Source organism: Eriocheir sinensis, chromosome 15 (assembly GCF_024679095.1).
Source record: "Eriocheir sinensis breed Jianghai 21 chromosome 15, ASM2467909v1, whole genome shotgun sequence".
In the NCBI taxonomy this organism is placed as follows: domain Eukaryota; kingdom Metazoa; phylum Arthropoda; class Malacostraca; order Decapoda; family Varunidae; genus Eriocheir; species Eriocheir sinensis.
The window spans coordinates 21,010,451-21,028,177 of NC_066523.1; the positions used below are offsets into that span (position 1 = coordinate 21,010,451).

The window sequence follows — 17,727 nt, forward strand, 5'->3', positions numbered from 1 at the left end:
AGCGGATACAGGAAAAAAAATAGGAGCAAATGGAGGAATGAAAATAAAGGAGTAAGGGAGAGGAAAGAAGAGGGAAATAGAAGGAAGGGGGAGAGAGAGGTGGAGGGGAAAAGGAAGAAAGTAGGGCGAGAGAAAAATGTGAGGGAGGAAAATGAAAAGCGGAGAGGAGGAGAGGAAATGGAGGCAAGTAGAGTGGGAGAGATAAACAGGAGGAAGAGGAGAGAAAACCGAAGTGGAGAAAGGGAGAGTGAGGGAGGGAGGGAAAAGGAGATGAAAATGAAGTGACGAGAAGGAAATGTAAGAGACAGGACGGGGTGGGGGAATGGAAGAGGGGGAGTGAGGGAGGAAAGAGGAAATAGGAGAGGTGTGTGGGGGGGGGAGGGGGGGGAGAGGAAGGAAAGTGGGGTAGAGACAGCATCCCACCCGTGACGCCACTCTCCCTCCCCTCCCCCCTCTTCCTCCCTCCCCCCTCCACCCACACCCCCGCTGACCTTCTGTGCCCTACGAACCTTTCTGAACAGCTGGAGGATGCGTGACCATACATACACACGCACACACGCACATACATAAATAAAGACAGACATACGTAAATGCCTACATGCAGACACACACATCATCATCACCCACCATCATTATCACTATCATCATCATCATTGTTATTCTCTCCTTCATAACAGCCTCCAAACTTCGTCATTTCCCAAGTTACGGACCGATTGAAGGCCCAGTGTGTGTGTGTGTGTGAGAGAGAGAGAGAGAGAGAGAGAGAGAGAGAGAGAGAGAGAGAGAGAGAGAGAGAGAGCATTAATTTTCTGCTATTCTTCAAGCTGACAGCGGGGAGGAGGGAGAGGTGGAAGAGGAGGAGGAGGAGGAGAAGGAAAGAGAGACATGTCAGGGTATCAAATTGCATCCCTCCCGCACAGACCACAGACGACGTTACCTGATTCCTTCCTTCCCTCCTTTCCTCTCTCCTCCATCTCCCCCTTCGTCCCCTCCCTTCTTATCGTCTTCGTTGCTTAAGTCTATGTGAAGAGGTGCCTCGTTAGTAAGGGGGCATGCGAATCTCTCTCTCTCTCTCTCTCTCTCTTCCGGATATCCTCTCTACCTGGGGGCTTCATTGCTTCCTCCTCCTCTCATGGCTTCCTTTTACCTCCATCCTTCCAACGCCCCTCCCTTTCCCTGGCTTCCTCTCTCTCTCTCTCTCTCTCTCTCTCTCTCTCCCCCCCCCTGGTTCAAGTAGTGTCTAATTGGATTACTAATTAATAACTTATTCTTACTTTACCTGCACTCAAACCGTCCTGTTCTTTGTTGTCTGGAGAGAGAGAGAGAGAGAGAGAGAGAGAGAGAGGGGGGGGGTAGGAGTAAAGGATAAAGCACAACCGGCAGGCTGCTGATCTGGCATGAGACGTCACTTCCTGTCCCTCCCTCCCCCATGCCACCCCAGGAACAGCTGGTACTTTTCCTTTCCCCCTGTCCCCCTTACTTCCTGCTTGCCACGTGGTATCTCTCTCTCTCTCTCTCTCTCTCTCTCTCTCTCTCTCTCTCTCTCTCCTTCAGCATCTGAGTCACGCAAGCACCTTTCCACATGCATCACCTATGAATGTACACACACACACACACACACACACACACACACACACACAGCAGACGGAGAGGCAGCAGGCGGGGGCGAGATAAAGGTAGCAGGAGCAGCTGGGCCATCACCTGGGAGGGACGGGCTCTTTGTCGGCCGCCGCCCCGCTGCCAGGCGCGGCGGGCAAACAATCCCTTCTTTACAGGCAAAATGTCGCGCCGGACTTTGACGCGTAGGTAATGCAGAGGCCAGGTATTAGGACACACCCTGACCTGCCGGGACCCTCATGAAAAAGCCGAGCTGGACTGGACACACGCCGCGCCGGACAGGTTTAATAAGCGTAATGTGGCGCTGATGCCGCTTGAGTGGAAAAATTTTGGTCACGCACGACATAATAGCAATTTTGGGAACAGCGGAGCGCCCGGCGGCCCGCGTGATGTATTATGCAGGGCGGCGGCGCGGCGCGGCGCTGCATTATTAAGGAATTACACAAAACATGCACCAAGATGATCCCCGCCTGCGTGACCCTGGACTAGGCTCGCCGCCGCCACCGCCGCCACACCCACCACCACTACCACGCCCGTCACCACCACCACCACCAGCATCACCACACCCACTATCACCATCACGCCCGTCACCACAATCCGACTACGCCCTTCGCAACAACCACACCCTCCTCTACCACCATAACCACACCCACCACTACCATCAAAACACGATCACTATCATCACCATCACTATCATCCCACCGCCGCCACCACCACCATTGCTACTCATGCCCAACGTCAGCACCGCACACCTTAATTGAAAAAGTAAAAATAAATAAATAAATAAGACGAGGAAGAAAGAAAACAAATACACAAAACCCACTTTGGCTGACGCACGAACCGGTCCCGCGGCCACGACAATGAGGGACTCAACACACAGGAGGGAAAAAAATGAACCGGACCGAAGAGGGAAAGAAACGACGCTAATTCCCTTACAATTACATCACGAGCGGCGGGCACAGAGGAGTTCATTATCTTGCTCACTCTCTTTGCCCGCCACCAGTAACACTTTGTAGCACTCCCTCAGCGCTCACCTGCATGAACACCATCACCACCACCTGTCAATCATCAGCATCATCAGCACACCTCTCCTCCCGAAATTTACCCCTCTTTCGGCCACCTCTTTTGATTCTTTTTAGGAGCAGCGAGTAGCGGGCTTTTTTTTTTATTATTGTTTCCTATTTTTTGTGCCCTTGAGCTGTCTCCCTTGTAAAAAAAAAAAAAAAAAAAAAATCAGTAGCATCTATTACTACCACCATCACCACCATTGCCACAGCTGCATTCATCACCACCCCGCAATACCACTATCAGCACCCACTCAACACCGCCGCCTCCGTCACCACCAGTTCCAGAAGACAGTTACATCACACCACTGATTTCTCCTCTTCCTCCCTCCTCCTTCACCTTGTTCCCATTCTTTCTCCCATTCCTTTGCCTCCTTTCTTCGCTTTGTTCCTCCTCCTCCTCCTCCGTTAAATCGGTAGAAAAAATAAACATTATACCGTGTCTGCATCGCCTTCGGATTCCTCAACCAGCACTAAAGAAAATACCTGAATGTGCTCTTTTTTCCACACACACACACACACACACACACACACACACACACACACACACACACACACACACACAGGGGAAAATCCAACTCCCCACCCCCCACCCCCACAAAAAAGAAAAAACTATCACACCGAAACTTTTCATTCAAACGACAAATGGGAGATAAAGGAACGCTTAGCACTGACTCAAACGATTTGCAACGAGAGACGAACGATTGTGGGAGATATGAGATTGGGGGGTGGGGGGGGGCAGGGGGGAGGGGGATACAGAAGAACGCCAAACAAACGTGTATACGCCGGGTAGTTCGGTCTGATATGCGTATCGTGACCCATTACGAATTCCATCTGCCTCCTCGGGCGTAGCGCTAACACTACAACCCCCCCGTCGTGTGTGTGTGTGTGTGTGTGTGTGTGAGCTCAACGCCCGCCCGCCAGTCCATCAGCGGCGTTAAAATCGTGTCTGTGTTACGTACGATTATAACGCCATTAGCAGTGACCCCATCAGAGAGAGAGAGAGAGAGAGAGAGAGAGAGAGAGAGAGAGAGAGAGAGAATACACTGACATACACCAAAACAAAACAAAAAGTTAGTCACGAATAGATGTGTGACAAGGCAATTTTTCTAAAAGGAGGAGGAGGAGGAGAGGGGGGGGGGTCCTTCCTGCTATCCTTGACAGGGAGCGAGGGAGAGGGAGAGAGAAGAGGAAAAGGAAGAGGAAGAGGTGAGGTGAGGAGGGAGGGAAACAGCGAAAGGGGGAAAAGTAAAGGACGGAGACCAGAGAGAGAGAGAGAGAGAGAGAGAGAGAGAGAGAGAGAGAGAGAGAGAGAGAGAGGGGGGGATGCACAAGGGAACAAGGAAAAATATCTCGACTTTCTATTCTTTTCTGCACATTTTTTCCCCTTTTAACCACCACAGAGGATTTTGTCTCTCTCTCTCTCTCTCTCTCTCTCTCTCTCTCTCTCTCTCTCCCCCGCGATTCATCTTCCCTCGCTCCCTCCATTGTCCTAAAAGCCTCGCCCGAGCTCTCATTTTTTACCTGGATGCGAGCGACTTCTCATTATAATTGCGGGGGATGAAAGTGCTATCCTGTCAGCGGCCCGGATGGTCACTCCCGCCGCTGTTGCCGTTGCTGTTATTTGCACCACACAAACAGATTAGGGCTCGTTGTTACATAGCGTTAGTGGGGATGATGCAGGGTGGATGGGAACGGACATGGAGACGAACGAACGGGTGAACGGGTGAACGGGCGGGCGGACATACCAGAGTGGGTGGGTGAGAGGGAGAGAGGGAGGACTGGTGTTGCATGATTGTATAGGTGTGTTAGTGCTGGTGGTGGTGTTGGTGGTGACGAGGATGGTAAAGGATTAACGCGGGAAAGCAAGGGGAGAAGATGCGTTAGGGGAAAGGATGGATGGATGTCGAGGGGAGGAGAGAGAGAGAGAGAGAGAAGAGGTAAGAGCTGAAGAAGGAAGGGCGTGCTAAGGGCTGGAGATTAAGGAAAGGAAGGGGAAGGTGATGTGTATGCATGTAGAGCAAGGAAGAGCGAATAGAGGAGGAGGAGGAGGAGGAGGAGGAGGAGGAGGGGAAAGATAAGAGAGTTGGTGGAAAGGAATGAGATGAGGAGTGTTGTTTGGCTAAGGGGCAGCAGAAAGAAGGGAAGGGAAGGGGACAGGAATAGACTAAGTAAGAAGGCTTGACCAGACAGGGGCAGAAGAGGAAAAGGTGAAGAGGGGGTGAGGTACGGTTGAAGGGGCAAGGGTCAGGGAGAGGGGGCAGGAGACAACGGTATGGGCTGAGAAAAAAAGGAAGAAAAAAAGCGACATGGGAAGATTGGGATGGCGAGAGAAAAGAAGGAAAGATGGAGCAGGGGGAGAAAGGGATGGTGGGGAAAAAGGAAGGGAAAAGGGAGATGAAGCTGAATAGAGACAACGGTATGGGCTGGAAAAAAAAGGAAGAAAAAAAGCGACATGGGAAGATTGGGATGGCGAGGGAAAAGAAGGAATAGGGAGACAAAGAAGAGAAGGAAAGATGGACAGGAGGAAAGAGGGATGGTGGGGGAAAAGGAAGCGAAGAGGGAGATGAAGCTGAACAGAGAAGAACGATGGGGAGAAGGGAAAGGAGAGGGAGGTATAGGAGATATTGGGAAAGGGGGATGAAGGACAAAAGTGAGGGAGAAGAGGGAGGAGAATGAGGTAGGAAGGAAAAGGTGAAGGGACAAGCAAGGAAGTGGCTGAGAGCCGTATTCTCAAACAATTCGTTCCCCATGCACACATATTTGACGAGGCTTTCCTAGGAGTTTTGAGCATTTCCGGGGCTAGTTTTATGACCCTGGTGGTAGTTTGACCCTTCTTCTGTACGGTGAACCTAAACAAACACTCAATAGAACCCAACTGATCTCCTTTTTAGCCTGTAGAAATAGTTGATGTGAGAGGAGAGAGCGTTTGAGAATACCATCCTGAGGCAGTCGTCCAAAAGGGTAGATAAAAAGGGAGGGACGAGAGGAGGAAAAAAGAGTATAGCTGAGAGGAGTTCCGCAAAGGGAGGCGCAACGCTAGGCCGGGTAATTAGGTTATGAACGTTCGCTTTGTGGAATTGCCAGATTAATGCGATTGCGGTGGGTTGACTGCCGGCATGTACACACACACACACACACACACACACACACACACACACACACACACACACACACACACACGCTTGGGTTTCAGACTCGTCACATGTAAGCAATAAAACGGCCAGAAAAAGTAGACACAAAAACCTTGCTTGAAATCATTACTTAGACACACACACACACACACACACACACACACACACACACACACACACATTCAGGGCTGGGGGACAAAAAGAAGAAATCGAGGAGGCAGGGTAACGTGAGGGGAGAGAAATTAACCTCACGGCGCGGTTCAGGGATCTTTAGCGAGCACTCTGTGAGGTGGGTGTTGACTGCGACCCAGCCTACCGTGTGCCTCGCCGGCGGACCTGCTGATTATCGCGACGAGGAGGAGGAGGACGAGGACGAGGGGAAGAGGGAGGAGGAGAAGGGGGGCATAAAACAAGGAAGATATGCTATGAGGACTTGGCCAGGAGGAGGAGGAGGAAAAGGAGGGTATAGAAAAGGAAGAGATGCAATAAGGAGGTGGAAGAAGACTTAGAAGAGAGCAATAAGGCCACAGGAGCTAGAGGAGGAGGAAGAGGAGAAAATGATATGCAAAAAGGAAGGAGGAGAAGGGAGGAAGAGGAGAAAGTTATATGCAAAAAGGAAGGAGGAAAAGGGAGGAAGAGGAGAAAATTATATGCAAAAAGGAAGGAGTAAAAGGGAGGAAGAGGAGAAAATTATGTGCAAAAAGGAAGGAGGAAAAGGGAGGAAGAGGAGAAGGAGGGAGGTAAAGAACAAGGTAGAAATGCTATGAGGCTGAGGAAAGGGACAAAGAACACAAAGACGCAAGACCTGGAGGAGAAGGAGGAGGAGGAAAATGATAGGGAAAAAGGAAGGAGAGGGAAAGGAGGAGGAGGTGAAGAGGGGTATTGAACAAAGAAGGGATGCTATGAAGATGAGGGAGAAGAGGGCAATGAACGCATGAAGCACAAGAGTTGCAGGAGGAGGAGTCAAAGGAGGATGGGAAGGAAATAGAGGAAATAAGAATGAAGAGGAGGAGGAGGAGGAGCGGGAGAGGGCCCCGGCAGAAGCCAAACGAGACAGGGCAGATAAGAAAACGCGGAGGAGGAGGAGAAGGAGGAGGAAAGAAGACAAAGAAAAAAAAAACAAGCAAACAAATGACAACGAAAAAAAGATGAAGAGAAAGAGGAGCAAGAAGAAAAATTGGAGGACGATACAAAGGAAGGAGAAGGAAAGGAGGAAGAAAGGAAGGATGGAAGGAACGGGACGAGTGGAGGGAGACAGCAGGCAAGGAGGGAGGAAGGAGGGAGGCAGCAAGGTGAAGAGAGGGAGAGGAGAAACAAACACAAAAAAAGGAGAATGACACAAAGGATGGAGAAGGAGAGGAGGAGGAAGGAAGGAACGGAGGGAGGGAAGGAGAGGAAGGCAGGGAAAGCATTGCAGGAAAAAAAAAATAGCAGAACGATACAAAAAATAAAAGAAAACTGGAGGAAGAAACGAAGGAACGGGACTAGTGGAAGGAGGGAGGGAGGGAGAAGGCAGACAAGCAGGGAGAGAAGGAGGGAGGCAGGGTGAAGCACTAGGAAGGAACAAATAGAAAAATAGAAGAAAGAAAGCAAGGAACGGGACTAGTAGAAGGAGGGAGGGAGGGAGGAGGCAGACAAGCAGGGAGGGAGAGAGGGAGGGACGCAGGCAGGGTGAGGAGCACTAAGGGAGAGCAGAGACAGTAATGGCGGCCACAACTCATCGCCGTCAGCTTCATCAAAATGCTAAACTTTTCTCATTACCTGCTCCGAGACGCCCTGGCACTCCCCCTCCCCCCCATCTTCACCCTTCACCCTGCCACCCACTCCACGCAGCCTCCTTTCCACTCTCCCCCACTTTGTCTCACCTTTCACCCTGCAGTTCACCCTTACCTCTTACACCCTGCCCCCCACACCGCGCAGCCTCCATGTCTCTCCCTCTCTCCTTATATAACCCCGGCCAAGGAGAGGAGTCACCGGGATCAGATCATTGAGGGTAAGGTAGGGTACGGGATGAGGGGGGAAGGGGGAGGCAAAGCTGAGGAGTAAGGAAGAGGGGTGGAAGGTGAAGTAAGGGTGGGGAGTGGAGAGAAGGATTTGGCAGTGAGGGGAGAAGGGAGAGGAAGAAAACGGGTGACAGGTACGAAGGGTGAGAAGTAAAAGAAGATGGGAGTAGGAGGCTAAGTAAGGGGAGGAGGTTTGAGGGGTAAGGGGGAGAAGAAGAGCTGAAGGAGAAGAGGATGAAGGGACAGGTTTGAAGTGAGGGAAAGGTTAACTAAGGGTGAGGATGAGGAGGAGTAAAGGGTAAGGTTAGCAGGGTGAAGGGTGAGGAGTTATTAAGGTGAAGGGTGAACAGCGAACATCCTCGGCCACCACCTTTCTTATCTCATTATGCGGCGTGTTTATTATATCGAGGCGCTGAACAAGAGAGAGAGAGAGAGAGAGAGAGAGAGAGAGAGAGAGAGAGAGAGAGAGAGAGAGAGAGAGAGAGATACCTTACCAGTTTCTTTCGTGTTCCGTTACCGGTTATATACGCGTTCACCTCGGCTCGACAAACAACGCACCTGTAATGAAAGAAAAACACGTTAATTGGGTCCAAACAATTACACTCTTAGGGAAAATAAAGTAAATTAGAAAACGGGGGAAGGGAGGGAAAGGAGGGAAGGGAGGCTTAAACATATGTAGATTAAAGTGCAGTAAAAGTTAACGATACCGCACCTTAGAAATATATTAAAAAGGAAAATAAATAAAGGACATGGAGTAGGTATCTATTTTCCTTCTATTGTTTTTTTTTTCTCTATTTTTTCCTCAACTTCAACATCACTTCTTTTTGGGATGGATGAAAGGTTAAGGACAAGACTGTTAAAAGGTTACTGACTCGCTTCGTTTGTGTCCCTCATGGCCAAACACACACACACACACACACACACACACACATAGGCTGCTCTTGACACGAACCTATCACGTAAGAGACCGTGTGTATGTGTGTGTGTGTGTGTGTGTGTGGACCGTCCCATCACGGCCTCCCTCTGTGTGGTGTTTGTTTATGAATGTTTTTTGACTTGTGTTCCTTAACTTTGCATAATTATCTTTACTCTTACAACATCTCAATTAAAAATGATATATGATGCTTTCCTGATTTATTTTAAACGGTAAATTATTCAAACCAAAGCTAAACACAAGCAATATAAAAAGACCAATCTGTTGCCCTTGAGGAAAAAAAATCTTGCAGGAGAATATTTTTTTTTTACAGCAGAGGACAGTTCAAGGGCGTAAAAAAAAAACAATAATGAAAAAAAAACACTTGTAAACCTAAACTATTCATCTAGGCTCCAGTTTAAATGTATTCTTGTGTTGTGAATTGTGTATACCAGAGCCTAACCATCACTCATTTCCACTCGCCGACGCTCTACATTGCCTCATAACATTCTCTTCATGTATGCTATCCAACGAGCCTCTGCCGCACACTGATACCAACCCAAGGACAGACCCTCAACTTTGTGCTTTAACAGTCCTGCCCAGTGTTGAAGCTGCGCCCGTACTGCACCACCACCACCACCACCAACCTCGCCACCATCACCACCACCACCGCCATCACTACCATTATCACCTCCGCCATAATAATTACTCTCACCATCACCATTATTACCTGCACCAGTATCAGTAACCACCACTACCACGATCAACTGTCATCACCATCCTCGATTCCACCATCACCACCATGAACACTCCCATCACCATCACCATAATCACCACTATCATCAGCCCTCACCACTATCATCACCACAACTACTCCGGTCACCATCAACCTTTGTGGTGTCTTCAGTCATCCCGTCTCACATGATGACGTATGTATGTATGTATATAACTAGGAAATCAACAATCACTCTTCTTCTTGTGACCTGTTCCGCTTTACATGGCTTTTTAGGTCCTCCTTGGTACTTATTTACACTTGGATGCTTCACCAAGTTACTCTGTGATAATAAAGATTGGGTTCCGCGATACTAAGTTCAGGATGGGATGCCTCACGACACGGGATGGCAGACGACACCACACCCTTATCACCAACCCGCTGTCATCACCCCCAACTACCACTATCATCACCACAACTTCTGCCATCGCCACCACCCTTATCACTAACCCGCTGTCACCACCATCACCCATCGCCCCCATCACCACCTCTGCTCCCCATCCCTGACCTCCTTAAGGGTAGCAGCTGGCGCCCCTTGCATTCCTGGCCTACTCTTCCTTCGTCGTGAACCTGTTTGTTGATGATGGGGATTGCGACGGTGATGCCGACTTTATCTTACTTAAGCAACTGGTTTATCTATTAATATATACACACTCAAGCACTACCACTACGATTCCTGCTACTACAACTACTACTACTACTCCTAATCCTACTTACCACTACCAACAGTAACGACAAAACGCATTCCCGCACCACACTTTTACCTTATCTTACTTATGCAACTTGTTTATCTATTGGTATACACAAACTGAAACACCACCACAGCCATACCTACCATTGCTACTACTACTACTACCACTACTACTACTACTACTACTACTACTACTACCAACAATAACAACGAAACGAATCTCACCATGACAATTTACTTTATCGTACTTATGGAACTAGTTTATCTACTACTACTACTACTACTACTACTACTACTACTAACAACAACAACAATCAACACTGCGCCACATTTTTATATTTCATTCTTTTAATTTCAACTTTTCATAATCCTCCACCTCGGGCTTTCTCATTATTCTATTTTCTCGCGTAATTACTTCCTTCCTCTCCATGTCGCAGCCTCCCTTCCTCCTTGCCCGCTCTTCTCTTCTCACTCCTCTCTCTCTCCTCTTCCTCTTCCTCCTCCTCGTCTTCCCCTCTCCGCCGTCCACCACGCTTCGCTTTCCCTCAATTACAATATCAACAAAGCGGCGTCAGTCACAGGAGGAGACAGGAAATTGGTCCGAGTTTATAAATAGGCTTATGACTCCTCCTCTTCTTCTTCCTCCATCTTCCTTTACTCGCCCTCTCCTTCTCCGCCTCCTCCTCCTCCTCCATCTTCATTTGATCTCCGTCCACTCTCGCCTCTCGCCTTTCGTCTCTCTCTCTCTCTCTCTCTCTCTCTCTCTGGCTCATCTTTCTTCCTTCACTCTGACTTCTCTTCATCCCCTTCCATATTTTTCTCTTCTTACGTTCCTTGCGGCCATCTAGTTTATGAGAGGCCCGACCCAGCGCTGCTCTCTCTCTCTCTCTCTCTCTCTCTAACTTTGATTATTCCCTCCCCCCAACACTAAAAAATTGCTGTCCTGGCCGTAACTTCGTCTCCGCCCAGTTGATGAACATGGTTTACCCCCCCATTCTCTCTCTCTCTCTCTCTCTCTCTCTCTCTCTCTCTCTCTCTCTCTCTCTCTCTCTCTCTCTCGTTATTCCTCTGACTGTATAAAAATGTATTCTTTGACCTTGACAGATAGACATTTGCAGCGAGAGGAGGAAGAGGAGGAGGAGGAGGAGGAACAAAAGGAGGGAGAGAAGGGGACGAGGTATAGGAGGAGGAAGAGGAGGAGGCAATTTTGCCCATATATGCTGGCCGTGAAAGGGCGTCTCCATATGAAGAGGACAGCGGGAGGGAGGGAGAGACGAAGGGAGGGAGGAGCAGAGGAGAGAGGAAGAAGGAGAGAAGGGAAGGAAGAGTAGAGGAGGCTGAAGCAGAGAACGAGAGTGAAAGAGAGAAAACAGCTAATGATGATGATTCTGTTGGTATTCGAGAGAGAGAGAGAGAGAGAGAGAGAGAGAGAGAGAGAGAGAGAGAGAGAGAGAGAGAGAGAGAGAGAGAGAGAGAGAGAGAGAGAGAGAGAGCTATTTCCCTTCAAATGAGTTATGCAGGGAAAGTTAGGTGGAGATGGACTTGGAGGAGGCGGTGGAGGTGGCGGAGGGGCGGCTGCGGGCCCAAAACAGGCTTACGGGACCTATATGGCGGTGGGTGTAATCCCGGGTGTTCCAAAGCGCGTCTTTTAAGGCAACAGCGACGCCTCGGCGGGAAAGGAGAAAGTGAAGCTTGTAAATATAACAGGCGAAGAAAAACGCGAACACTATGTAGGGGAAAGTGGAATGTAGGAATATATTTCTTACCAAAAGAAAGGGAAAAGAAAAGTAAAAAAGGGAAATTATATTATAGTGAAAACCCACAAAGGAACATTCCAGCACGTGAACTTATGTGAAAGTGTGGAAAAAAAACGAGGTGACAAGTTAGAGCTCCACGATGGACAGGTAATGCTGCTGCCCAGGTGCCGCGGCGGGCCAGTGCCTCCTGTGGTATGACGAAAGTGACCTCGCTGGTGCCTAGGGTCTGAGGAGGGCACAAAGCCTTCAACGGTGGCAAATAAACCATAAAGCAGTGCAACATTACCTCGAGTGGCCACAGAGCCTATACAGTCAAAGGGTTAGGGATATATGTGAGTGCCAAGTGATCCACAGAGGCACAGTGCCGGGAGTCGTCCCCGGCACCCCCGCACACCTTCAAACAGCCGCGCCGAGCCTTTAGTGGAGCCGCGGGGCCGTGATGATGCTATAGCGCCTCCCAGTGCCTGGAGTGGTGGTAAAAAGGCCGTAAAGACCATTTGCCTTTAGCAGTGCCATAACTGTGCCTGCTTTGTGCCACAGCGCCTTTAATGTGGGCGGCCTGCGCGGCGGTACGGCAGGCAACCCTTCGGCAGGACGGAGGGAAAAAAAGCTAAAAAATGGGGAAAAAGAAAAATTCCAGGCGGTGCCGTTGGGATTTCCATGATGGCGGGGAAGACTTTTATAGAGGTAGGGGCCCGCACGGCGAGGCGCGCCGCTTTTATGGGGCTGTGCTTTTTTGTGTGACGTAAAGGGGAGGTTGGGCTCTTTTTAGCGGCGCAAGTATAGTGCCTCACGTGGCTCAATGGCCGGCTGACTGGATGGCAGGCTGGTGCGTGGAGGATGCAGGGGGCCGGGGAGGCGGGGAGGCTACGTGGGGGGCTGGGTGGGGAGGTAGGAGAGGGATAGGGGGCTTTTTTGTGGGTAGGCCTTTTGTAGCTCCTCGCCGCCTTCAATGAGGGAGGGCAGGGCTGGGTAGGCTTTTGTGGTTTTCAAGGGGTGGGGGGTGGCGGGGAGTTTTGTCCAGGTGGACGAGGACAGGGATGAGGTGAGGATGGGCTGGGAGTTGCTCGTAAGGGCGTTTGAGGGTACGTGGGTGGCTTGTTGCGACTGTGCCTGTAAGTGTGGGTGGGATGGAGGGTGGGTTAAATACTCTGGACTGAACATGGATCTCTGACAACCAATGAGCTCCCTCCTAAAGTGGGTTGAACGTCATCCATCTACTCAGAACATAGAACAGTGTGTAGCGGGCTTTTTTTCCACATTTGTTTTCTTTTTTTATGCCCTTGAACTGACTCCTCTGCTGTAAAAAAAAAAAAAAAAAAAGACTACAGGGCGGGGTGGAGGCTTCAGGAGGGAGGTTCATAAGGATGGATGGGTAGGCATGCGGCTGGACGGGCCTTCCTGGAGCGAACATGGGGCCAAGGCGGGCAGGAGGCATTAATGGGTAGGCGCGGTCTGTTTCAAGAACAAAGAGGGAATGATCTTGCCCTTGGCCCCTGGTAGGCTCACGCAGGGTTAGGGAGGCAGCAGGGTGTGACGGTGGAGATGGTGGTGAGTGGAGGTGGTGGTGGTGGTGGGGGTTTTGGTGGTACTTTTAGCCACCCTGTATATCGGTCATCATGAACAGGCGAATAAAGAATGCTGCAAACTGTAAATGAGTATACTTTCGGTCGTTAAAATAGTGATGATCCTTTTTGTGATTCGGTTTACTATCTTAGCCAAATGTTTACGAGGAGAGAGTTGCCGTGTGTGTGTGTGTGTGTGTGTGTGTGTGTGTGTGTGTGTGTGTGTGTGTGACCCTCCTCAAAAGGCGTCTCGTCAGGTCTGTCACAGCGCGGCAACGTGATGCTAATTAAAACACGCCACCACAGGTAAACAAAGACGCCGCGGAGAGGTGAAGGCGCAACGTGAGACCGAGAGTGTAAAAAGGAAAGCAAAAAGGCGACATTACACCATCTTGAAGGACGGCCAACATAAACACGCAGAATATGAAGCAGAAAGAAACGCCACATGAACACACACACACACACACACACACACACACACACATACTAATTACGAGAAACAAAGCCGGACGGACACACACACACACACACACACACACACACACACACACACACACACACACACACGTACAGCACGACCTCGCACACGGAAAATTCACGCAAACCACAAAACTAATCCAAGTGCAAAATAATTACAGAGGTACAAAAATATAAAGAAAAGGGAGTCCGCGTACCAAGGACAAAAAATAGATGTTTGAACACACACACACACACACACACACACACACACACACACACGACTAAAACGCACCAAAAATATAAAAAGAAACGCACAATACACGGATTCGATGGCAAAAATAAAAATCTTTGAACATACGGCGGAATGAATAAATAAATACACAGAGCGAACAGCCAGTCGAGCCAATATAGTTATTTAATAGTTATTCTGCTTAATTAATACAAGGTGGCGCTCGTTACGTCCTAATGCTGCTAATAATCTTGTAATTGTGTTAGAAAAAAAATATATAAACGTTGTCATTCGCCACCGCCAAAATGTGTTACTATAATAAGGAAAGAAAAGAAGCAGATAAACATAGTAAGACATAGAAGCAAACAAACAAACAAACAAACAAAAGAAAAACGCGGAAAGGAAAAGAAAAGTAAGGTGTGCAACAGAGGAACGTTGTCAGCCGCCATCGCAAAAATGAGTTACTATAATTTGGAAAGAAAAGATAAAATAAAGAAAAACAAACACAAGCAAACAAACACGAAAAAAGGAAAACAAACAACGTGTACTTCCGTGTTACTCTAATTAGAAGGAAAGACCCAGATAAACAAAGACAAACAAACAAACAAACAAGGAAAAGGTAAAAACAGAACCAAGGTGTACTTCAATTATGGTACAGAGAACCCTTTTATGGCGCCGGAAACCATGATGTGGAGAAAACATTTGTGGTACAGAAGTTTACTTTGTGCGTGTGTGTTTGTGATGGGGGTGAGGGGGGGTGAGGGGGAGGGGGAGGAGTAGTGGTGTTGTGTTACGTAAGCTGTAGTGTGGTGCCGGAAGGTGTTTGTGGTGGTGTTTGTTGTTGCAGCGGTGGTGGTGGTGGTGGTGGTGGTGATTGAAGTGGAGATTAGTATTGCTGTTGTGCCTGTAAAGTTGTTGTTGGTGTTGTTGTTGTTATTGGTGGTGGTGGTGGTGGTGATTGAAGTGGAGGTTACTATTGCTGCTTTGACTAATGGTGTTGTTTTTGTTGTTGTTGTTGGTGGTGGTGATTGAAGTGGAGATTAGTATTACTGCTGTGACTGTAATGTTGTTGTTGTTGTTGTTGGTGGTGGTGGTGACTGAAGAGGGGATTAATAGTGGTAGTGGCTGTAATGGTGTTGTTGTTGTTGTGGTGGTGGTGGTGGCAGTGGTGGTGGTGTGGCTCTAATAGTGGTGTTGCTGGTGGTGGTGGCAATGGCGGGTGGCTGATGCTTAAGTCATGCCGCTAAATATTTCGTCAGGTTGGCCAGGAAATGTTTGGCCATGCTGCGGGGCTGTCTGTGTTGGGCTGCTGAGATTTATGGGGCTGGGCGCGCGCCTGCTCACTGGGCTGAATGGGCGTTAATGGCGCTGCAGAGGATTGGTGTAAATATATATTCTTTTTTACATGGTGCAGAAAACGTTAGTAGGATGTCTAAACGTTTTTATCAGGTGAAAATGTTTTATGGCGTGGGATGCCTTTACGGCTCTCAAAACGTTTCCATGGTGTTAAAAGCATTTTGGTGGTGTCCAACATACTTTTTTTCTGGTGCTAAGTGTTTTATGGTATTGGAGACTTCATGGTTGTTACTAAAACTTGCATGGTGCCGGAAACGTACGGGCGATGCTGCGGAACGTTTTATTGTACAGGACACGCTTGCTGCACGCCGCTGTGGGAGTATTTACTTATCTTTACGTGCACGCCAACACCATCTTTATTACCGGGTGGTCAGGGCCGAGGCCGTGGTGGCGGGGGCGGATTTAATTTTATAGTGACTTGCTGCATCAAACATTAACTTTATTATTTGCTGTGTCGGCGGATCGTTCCAGACACGGACAGGAAGCATAACAGTCCCCCACCATCCGTGTGTGTGTGTGTGTGTGTGTGTGTGTGTGTGTGTGTGTGTGTGTGTGTGTGTGTGTGTGTGTGTGTGTGTGTGTGTGTGTGTGTGTGTGTTCCGTAGAGTTTCTTCCCCTCCCGTCAGAACAATATTTATTTTGCCCCTACGTTCAATTTTTCCTTTCAGTGATTGCTGCTATTATTTTTCTTATCGAATGATAGACGAAAAGACGCAACTTGTTCTCCGCGATGGAATGAAAGGAAAAAAGAGGGAGTGGAGGGGGAGGAGGAGGGGGAGGAGGAGTGGAAGTGGGAGGAGAGATAGGGATAAAAATATAGAAAGGGAAGTTAAGAATTGATAAAATGGGGGAGGAAATGAAAGGCAGGGGCGGGAGAACAAAGAAACGAAGAGCGAAAACACCTTTATTAAAAGCGACGGGAAGAGGGATGAGGCGCCGAGGAACAATAGAAAGGGAGACTGGAAGAGGAGGGGAAGAGGGAACAGAAAAGGAGGGGAAGAGGGAACAGAAAAGGAGGGAAAGAGGGAACAGAAAGGAGGGGAAGGGAGAATGGAAGAAGGGGTGACTGAATAGGAGTGAATGTGTGGGGAAAAGAAAAAAAATCACAAACGAATGATTATAACAGTGCTTAGCGGAGGAGTGGAAACAAGCGACGGAGGGCAGAGTCTAAACAGAGAGAGAGAGAAAAAAAAGAGGCTTAGACTGAGGAGAGAAATCGAAGTGTTGAGAGAAGATGCAGTGGGAGAGAAGAGATGATGAAAGGGAATGGAGGAGTGAGGAGGAGAGGCGAAGGTAAGATCTAAGGAAGAGAAAAAGGGAGAGGAAAAGTGAGAGAAGGAGAGGAGAGAAGGAAGTAAAGTGTGAGGAAAAGGAAATTGAAAGGGACGGAGGGAAATGGAGAGGGGAGATAAGGGGAGGGATGGAGGGAGGATAGGAAAGTGGAGAAAAATAGGAAAAGTAAAGAAGGGAGAGGGAGATAACACGTAAGATAAGAGAGGAGAGGAGGAAAAGGAGGAATAAAAAGGATAACATGGAAAAACGTGAGGTAATAAGGAAGGGGGATGGAGGAAAAGGAGGGAAGGGAGGAGACAAGGGGGTAGGGGGGGAGGCAGGTAATACACACAAGGAACTCAGGTAACTTAAACCCAAGCCATATTTAGCATCTCAGTAATCTCCCCTCCCCTTATTTTCCTTCCCTTCATTCTCACACCTTCTCCCCTTACCTTTCCTCCCTTTGTCCTCCTCTCTCACACACTCCTTACCTTCTTTCTCTCTATTCTTGCCCCTTCCCTTCCCTTCATTCTCACACCTTCTCCCCTTCCCTTTCCTCCCTTTGTCCTCCTCTCTCACACACTCCTTATCTTCTTTCTCTCTATTCTTGCCCCTTCCCTTCCCTTTCCTCCCCTTTTTCTTCCTCCAACACCCCCATTATCTTCCCTTTATTCTCACACCTTCTCCCCTTACCTTCCCTCCCTTTGTCCTCCTCTCTCACCCCTTACCTTCTTTCCCTTTATTCTTGACCCTTTCCTCCTTATTTTTCCTCCTACACCCTCCTCCTCCTTACCTTCCCTTACCTGCCTCCCTAATTATTTCTCCCCCCTCCCCTTTACCTTCTTTTCCCTTCTCCTCCCTACCTTGCCTTCCCTCCCCTTATTCTTCCTCTCAA

The 17,727-nt window shown here is 48.8% G+C and overlaps 1 protein-coding gene across 1 annotated transcript in view; it reads right to left on the reverse strand.

Annotated features, from left to right (window-relative positions):
* Window positions 1-17,727, reverse strand: part of LOC126999033 (RNA-binding protein Musashi homolog Rbp6-like) — a 116,749-nt gene that overhangs the window by 32,368 nt on the left and 66,654 nt on the right. Inside the window, exon 2 of the mRNA XM_050861380.1 lies at window positions 8,313-8,376. The gene's annotated coding sequence lies outside the window, so the exon portion shown is untranslated. The remainder of the gene's footprint in view (window positions 1-8,312; window positions 8,377-17,727) is intronic.